The 8,164-nt window shown below is 45.9% G+C and overlaps 1 protein-coding gene across 1 annotated transcript in view; it reads right to left on the reverse strand.

Moving 5' to 3' along the window:
* The window catches only part of ormdl2 (ORMDL sphingolipid biosynthesis regulator 2), a 29,348-nt gene extending 22,793 nt beyond the window's left edge, over window positions 1-6,555 (reverse strand). The window contains exon 1 of the mRNA XM_037684688.1: window positions 6,432-6,555. The gene's annotated coding sequence lies outside the window, so the exon portion shown is untranslated. The remainder of the gene's footprint in view (window positions 1-6,431) is intronic.
* Window positions 6,556-8,164: the final 1,609 nt, after the last annotated feature.

The following is an 8,164-nucleotide window of genomic DNA, read 5'->3' on the forward strand; positions in this document are numbered from 1 at the left end:
GAGAACCGATCAACAGAGGATGCAATCTCCTCTGTGGTCCACACTGCACTCAACCACCTGGAGCAGAAAAACTCTTACGTCCGTATGCTCTTTGTGGACTTCACATCCGCCTTCAACACCATGATCCCCCAAACCCTGATGGACAAACTATCCACACTAGGACTAAGCTCCTCCATCTGCAACTGGGTACTAGACTTTTTAACAAACAGACCACAGTTAGTGAGGATCCACAACCTCTCCTCCTCCACCATAACCCTCAGCACTGGCTCTCCTCAGGGATGTGTGTTGAGCCCCCTTCTGTTTACTCTGCTCACATATGATTGTGCAGCTACCCATCCAGGCTGTCACATTGTAAAGTTTGCAGATGATACAGCGGTGGTGGGATGCATCACAAACAATGATGAGTCCAGCTACAGGCAAGAGGTGGAACACCTGGAGAGCTGGTGCAGAGAGAATAACCTTCACATCAATGTGAAGAAGACAAAGGAGATGATTGTGGACTTCAGAAGGAACAAAAACACCTACACCCCCCTGAACATAAGAGGATCTGCGGTGGAAGTGGTCTCCAGCTACAAGTACTTGGGTGTACACATGAATGACAACCTCAGCTGGAGCAACAACACCACCAGCCTGATCAAGAAAGCTCATCAGAGACTCTACTTCCTCAGACGGCTGAGGCGAGCTGGTCTGGGAAGCTCAGTCCTCACCTCCTTCTACAGGTGTGCAGTGGAGAGCATCCTGTGCTCGAGCATCAATGTGTGGCATGGAGGCTGCACAGCTGCAGAAAGAAAAGCTTTGCAGAGAGTGGTGAAGGCTGCACAGAAATCTGTTGGAATCAGTCTCCCCACCATCACAGACATCTACACCTCCAGATGCAGGAAGAGGGCCACCTGCATCATGAAGGACCCCACCCACCCAGCACACACACTTTTTGCCCCACTCCCCTCAGGAAGGAGGTTAAGGAGCATTAAGTGTAGAACCACTAGACTGAGGAACAGCTTCTACCCTGAGGCTGTTAGACTCATGAATCTCTAACTAGAATAATCACTGTGAAAAACCATATCATGTTGCTGCTGATCTGTTTCATGTTGCTGCTGATCTGTTTCAATGTTGATGTGTTCATGCGTGCACATCTGCTCACAGACTCATGTTCATGTTTGTGCTGATGTTCAATGTTTTATGTTATGAGTGCTTAGTGTATATTTAGTTGATGTTTTTCTTAGTTCATATCTTAGATGTTATTACTGTTTTTCTTATACATTTTATTGTTGGATGTAACTGGGACCCTGCGTACATAATTTCACTCCACCACATGTACCACATGAGGTGCGAATGACAATAAAGAAACTCTGACTCTCTGACTCTGATCTCTTCCTCCTCGTCCGTTGATGCCATGACTGAAATGGTGAGAAAAGAAGGAATTTGTCACGAGCAAATTAAAATCAAGCCTGGCGTGGCTGCAGGAGTGTCTGAAGATTTCCTGGTGGGCTGGTCTGATGTGTGGGCTGCAGGACCAGCGTTCCCTGTTTTTTTTTTTAGAACTTTTTATTAACAACATATAAACACAGAACACCGCTGCGGCTGGGCTGCCAGCTCTCGGGGTTTTTTTTGGAGACCTGGCAATCAGTCTAGTAGGTGTGTCAGCAAATGACCAATCGGCAAACTCAATTTGTCCCGAAGGTAAACGCCCCTTGCCTGCGGAGCAGGTCCGCAGCCGCTCAGGGTGGACGCTCGAGTATGAAGTCTCAACCCTCTGTGGACAGTGCACACAGTTTCCGCACAGACTGAGGACCGCCCAAGTCTGTGGGAGCCTTTATGGTGGAGGAGGAGAAGTTGTGGTTCCTCACAGACTGCGGCCCAGGACCCAGTTGCATAGGGAGGGGCTTAATCCTAGTGCGAGTAGTTTGTCCATCAGGGTCTGGGGAATCATGGTGTTGAAGGCGGATGTGGTCCACAAACAGCATACAGACATAGGAGTCCTTCTGCTCCAGGTGGGTGAGAGCAGTGTGTGGATCACAGACAAGATGGCGTCCTCTGTTGATAAAGCAGGTAAAGCATTCCAAGAAGGAATGTATATTGCCTGTCGCCATTCATGCCATAATTTTAAACTAAGATCATCTAATGTTGGGAAATGACTGAGTTCCATCTGTTTTGGTGGAACTACAGAAAAAAATAATAAGCACCATCTTGCTTGATGTGTAACATTTTCAAGTCTGTGTTGGGGATGACTTGTCTAGAATCACAACAAATTTTTGTTTCAAAGCTGTAGAATTGACAGAGTTATATCTATTTTGTGTTGGCTAAGGTGAATATGCTGTGGCAGCCATTTTGAACTGCATAAACACCAAAAGTTAATCAGTTCATGCAATGGTTAACACTAACGGTGTTAGTTGGTTTCCGGTAAGATGGCGCCCGTGTACATGGCCTGCAATCTACCTTTGACGATACTGTTTGGATTATTTCTGCTTTTTTCGTTTTTTGTCTGGGATATCAACTCGCTGCTTGTGTATGACCGACAACAGCTCCTCGATCTTCGATTGTCTGTTTCTGCTGTCGCTGATTCGGACCATTTTGATCGTGACTTGGGACCCCCCCTCTTCCACCCCTTCTGGCAGACGTGCCTGCTTGTTTACGCTGGGCCCCAAGCCTGCCTTCTCGGAGATATCGATCCAGACGCCGGGGTAAACGTGCCGGCCGGCTGGTAAAACTCAAAGCTCTGCGTGGTCAACGTTTCCACAGCCAGCTTCCTACGTGCCCGGACCAGGGAAAATATGGGTGTTGTCTACTGGCCCGGCGCTTGGACCGTCCTGGAGGCGCTGTTTTTGAAAATCTGCAACCGTTGGCGCACATCACCCCCACCATGGCTGGTTCTGTGTCGGACCAGATCAGGACGTGCTTCATCAACACACGGTCTGTTGCCAACAAGACTTTTATTCTAAATGTCTTTTTTAAAGACGAGGGACTAGATTTTCTTTTTCTCACGGAATCCTGGTTGCCTTTGGGTGATTCAAGCGCCTTGGTGGAACTTTTACCTCCGGACTGTCTGTGTTTTAATGCCCCGCGGCCATCAGGTCGGCGGGGTGGTGGAATATTAACTGTATTTAAATCAAACTTTTCCTGTAAACAGTTGTCCACCCTCATGCCCTGCTCCAGTTTTGAGCTGAGTGCTTTTGAACTAGGACATTCCCCTCCCGTTCTGTGTGCGATTGTTTATCACCCCCCTCGTTCCAAGGACTTCATAAGTGAATTCTCTGATTTTCTGGCTTACATCACACCAAGATATGATCACTTTATTATCATTGGTGACTTTAATATTCACGTCTGTTGTCAGGAGAAGCCGTTAGTGAAGGACTTCCTTGATTTGTTGGACTCATTTAATTTAATTCAACATGTAAATGCTCCCACCCAACAACACGGTCACACTCTGGATCTCATTTTAACACGTGATGTCTCTGTTTGTAATTTGGTAATCGGTGACAACGTTCTCTCAGACCACATGCCTGTCTTGTTTGATATCATCCCGCCTTGTCCTACTGCTAAGTCATGTGATTCGGCTCGTACTTCACGCACCATTAACCGTTTCACTGCTGCACGTTTTACTAAAACTTTTAGCTCTGAGAGGATCGATCAGCTCTCAGTGTCTCTCTCCACCGAGGAGCTAACCTCTCAGCTTAACTCTGTTTGCTTAAATATTCTGGACCGTGTTGCTCCCGTTAAAACCAGGAAAACAAAACTTTTATCAGAACCATGGCTTAATGACGTCACTCAAGCTGTTAGACAGCAGTGTAGGAGAGCAGAATGCAGGTGGAGGAAAGACAGGCTGCAGGTTTCTTTTCAAATCCTAAAGGAGAGTTGGCGTCATTATCAGAAGGCAGTTAAAGCCGCCAAATCGAAGTTCTTTTCTGCAATAATTGCCTCAAACTCCCACAACCCCCGAGCCCTTTTTTCCACCCTGAACTCAGTTCTACACCTCAGTGAACCTTCACCTCTAGAAGCCTCAACTGAGCTGTGTGAAAACTTCCTCCATTTCTTTTCTGAAAAAGTTGCAAACACCCGGGCACTCATTTCTCCACCTGCTCATGATCCGTCCATCCCATCTCATTGTGTTGCTGTTCTGGACCACTTCGAGCCCATCTCTCTGTCTTCCCTGGAGCAGGTCATGTGCGGCATGAAGCCATCTGGCTCCCCTTTTGACGTTGTCCCCCCTTGACTCCTTAAGGAGCTTCTTCCTGTTCTGGGCCCTCCTGTTCTTGGCATTGTGAACAGCAGCTTAGCCTCAGGTGTGGTGCCAATAACTTTTAAACATGCTGCTGTCCAACCTCTCCTGAAAAAACCTAGCCTTGACCCCTCAGTCATGTCCAACTTCCGGCCTGTCTCCAGACTCCCATTTGTCGCTAAACTGCTGGAAAAAATAGTGGAGTCCCAGCTGAAATGCTTTCTAGAGGATAATGCCATCTTAGAGCTATTCCAGTCTGGCTTTAAACCTCTCCACAGCACTGAAACTGCTCTACTCAAGGTTTTTAACGACATTCTCCTATTCACAGACGCTGGTGATTCTGTGCTCCTTCTCTTACTGGACCTCACATCTGCCTTTGATACAATTGACCACGAGATCCTCATTGTGAGGTTAGAACAGTGGGTGGGCATCACTGGGTCAGCTCTCGAATGGTTTAGATCTTACCTCGCTGACAGGTCCTTTTGTGTCTCCATCAAAGATTTTAGTTCAGCCTCGGCAGCGCTTAAATGGGGGGTACCGCAAGGGTCCATCCTTGGTCCTCTTTTATTTTCTTTATACCTGCTGCCACTAGGTGCTATTTTCAAGAAACATAACATACCTTTTAATTTCTACGCCGACGACTGCCAAATCTACTTCCCCCTCAGACTCAACGGTACTCGCTCTATTCAACCATTACTGGACTGCCTGGCTGACATCAGAGATTGGATGGCTTTAAATTTCTTGAGTTTCAACGAGAAGAAATCTGAAGTTATGCTGTTTCCTCCCAATGACACAATCACCAACCACTGCATCGACCTATCCGTTCTGTCACCGTTAGTGAAACAAAGAGTCACTAATCTAGGAGTGATACTTGACCCTTCTCTGAAACTCAACAATCATGTAAATATGATTGTTAAATCCTGCTTTTTCCAGCTGAGGCAACTGTCTAAGCTGAAGCCCATATTGTCCAAAAATAACCTGGAGACAGTAATTCATGCATTCATTACATCCAGGCTCGACTATTGCAACTCACTCCTTTTTGGTATCAGTCAGACCTCCATAGCTAGACTCCAACTGGTCCAAACTGCAGCAGCCCGGTTTTGACCAGCACAAGCAAAAGGGAGCACATTACACCTGTTTTGGCCTCTCTACACTGGCTTCCGGTTCACCTTCGAATCAAATTCAAAATACTCTTGTATGTCTATAAATCACTAAACAGCTCTGCCCCCTCCTATCTTACTGATCTGCTCCAGCCGTATGTCCCACCACGTTCTCTCAGATCAGCAGACCAGTTGCTCCTAACAGTCCCAGGAACCCGTCTCAAGCGCAGAGGTGACAGGGCCTTTTCTGTAGCAGGCCCAAGACTTTGGAATGAGTTACCTCTGCTCGTTAGACAGGCCCCCTCCCTCACAGTTTTTAAATCTCGCTTAAAAACACACTTCTATTCCCTGGCTTTCTGCACTGTGTGATCTGTGCTGAGTCTGTGTGCATCACACTGTGTTAGTCATGTTGCGGTTGTTGTTGTTATCCATTATTGTTTTTGTTGGTTTCTACTTTTTGGTGTCCTGTTATGTAATCTGTTGCTGTGTGCTTGTTCTGTTTGTCCCTGTACAGCACTTTGGTGTGCTTTGTCACTGTTTAAAGTGCTTTATAAATAAATTGGTATGGTATGGTAAACGTTCAGGGCTCAGTCATTGAACACTGATTTGTTTCTTTAAAATATTATTAAAAAATATTTTTTATAAATGCATCTAAGTTGAGCCTCTCAAGTTGTTTTGGGGAAGCTATGATGGGATTAATTATGTTTTATAATCCTAATATAAAAGGAGACGACTCCACCCGGCTAAATTGTTCAGGGTGAGTGAAACACGCGCTTCTGCTCCACCGTCACTCGGCTAACGGAAGTAGCCGCAGGTTTCATCCGCTAACCGCTAGCTGGAAACTAACAACTACTGTAAATAAACAAACACACGATAACCTCCCTAGGCTTATTCCCACAATACCAATCATGCTCTTTTACTTAATGGTTTTAGTTTAAGATGGACCCAAAGTTAGCAGCTTGCTGCTAGCATCTGTTGTCGTGCTACTAATCAAAGTTGTGCTGACACGGAGGAAGACGATTTGTTACAGCACCTGTTAAAACTGTGGCTAATTCACCTGCTTCGTTCAGTTTTCTCGGATTCAAAACAATACAATTAACCGAAGCTGACATTACCTTCTTGTGTTGTCGTAGAGCAGCAGGAAACTTTTTCCCCCCACTAACCCCGCCCTCGTCTGATGGGTTGGCTCATCTTGCTGCAGCGTTGAAACAAACGCCCGTAGCTGCCAGACGAGCCATAGTTAGTGGTCAACCCACTTCCGCCGGAAGACCTCTGGGCCATTTTGACCCAAGGGCAGCAGGAGGGTTTAAACACCTGCAGTATTTGAAATTTCATTGCGGTTCATGCTCATGATATTTTAAAATTCAAATACAAACGTCAGTTTTGCATTACATGGTTACTTCAGCAGAAGAATCATAAAATTTCTGCTGAAAGAGTCCCAAGCTGCACCTAAATTGTTGCAGCTGACTGTTGCTGCAGCTATTTGTGCTTGCAAACCCCACATACATTGTGTTTAAACAGCAATGAAATGCAACACTATTGTTGGTGTAAATGTGAATGAAATAGTATCCTGATGCAAGCTCAATAATCCAGGTAGAAAAACCTAACAAAGTTAAATCAGGTCCTCTGGACAGATTAAAAAATAAGAAAAACTTGTTGAAACATTTTGTCTTTTATCCAAAAGACTTTGTCAGTCTGAGGAGCTGTATTCAACTCAGTCTTATAAATAGCCCTTCAACCAGTTTGTTGCTGACAGCCAAAACCAGCTGTTCACATCTAGGAGGACCATCAGCCTAACGACCAATCGTTAGCACCCTGATGGCCACTTGCTATTCACAGAGGACTGAGTGATACTAGCAGTAACAGCATTTTAAGAAGGTGACAGCTGGACACGGAGGCCTCCACCTCGTTTAATGATGGACGATTTCTTTTCACAAAGATGGCCTCCTTTACTCCTCTCTCAAACCATCGTTCCTCTCTGTCCAGGATGTGAACATCTTCATCCCTGAAAGAGTGACCGCTGGCCTGGAGATGAGTGTAGACCGCAGAGTCCTGGCCTGATGATGTTGATCTTCTGTGCTGGGCCATCCTTTTGGCCAGTGGCTGTTTAGTTTCCCTGATGTAAGACTGATCACCCTCCTGACACTGAACAACATACACAATATTACTCTGTTTGTGTCGAGGGACTGGATCTTTGGGATGAACCAGTCTTTGCTGTAATGTATTTTGGGTTTAAAAGCCACTGGGACATTGTGTTTAGAAAATAAACGTCTCAGTTTCTCTGATACTCCCTCAACATACAGAATGACCACTGGTCTGGGTCTGGGTTCCTCCTTTTCACCTTTTGGCTGACTGGAGTCCTGTTTGCGTTTCTTCTCTGCTTTCAGGAAGGCCCAGTTAGGATATCCACATTGCTCTAGAGCCTGTCTTGTGTGGGATTTCTCCTTCTGCCTGGCTCCTGAGCTAGTGGGGACGCTGTCTGCTCTGTGGTACAGAGTCCTGATGACTCCTAACTTGTGCTCCAAAGGGTGATGGGAGTCAAACTGCAAATACTGGTCTGTGTGGGTGGGTTTGCGGTACACCTCAGTTTGCAAATGTCCTCTATCAGAGACTGAGACCTCACAGTCCAAGAAAGGCATTCTGCCATTTTTTACATCTTCTCGTGTGAACTTGATATATTTATCCACAGAGTTGATGTGGTCAGTAAAATGTTGGACTTCCTGAGATTTAATTTTAACCCAGGTGTCATCAACATACCTGAACCAATGACTTGGTGGTGTCCCTGAAAAGGACGTCAAGGCTCTCTTTTCTACCTCCTCCATGTACAGGTTGGCAACAATGGGAGAAA

The sequence above is a fragment of the Nematolebias whitei genome, chromosome 11, assembly GCF_014905685.2.
Source record: "Nematolebias whitei isolate Nwh7 chromosome 11, NemWhi1, whole genome shotgun sequence".
Lineage (NCBI taxonomy): Eukaryota > Metazoa > Chordata > Actinopteri > Cyprinodontiformes > Rivulidae > Nematolebias > Nematolebias whitei.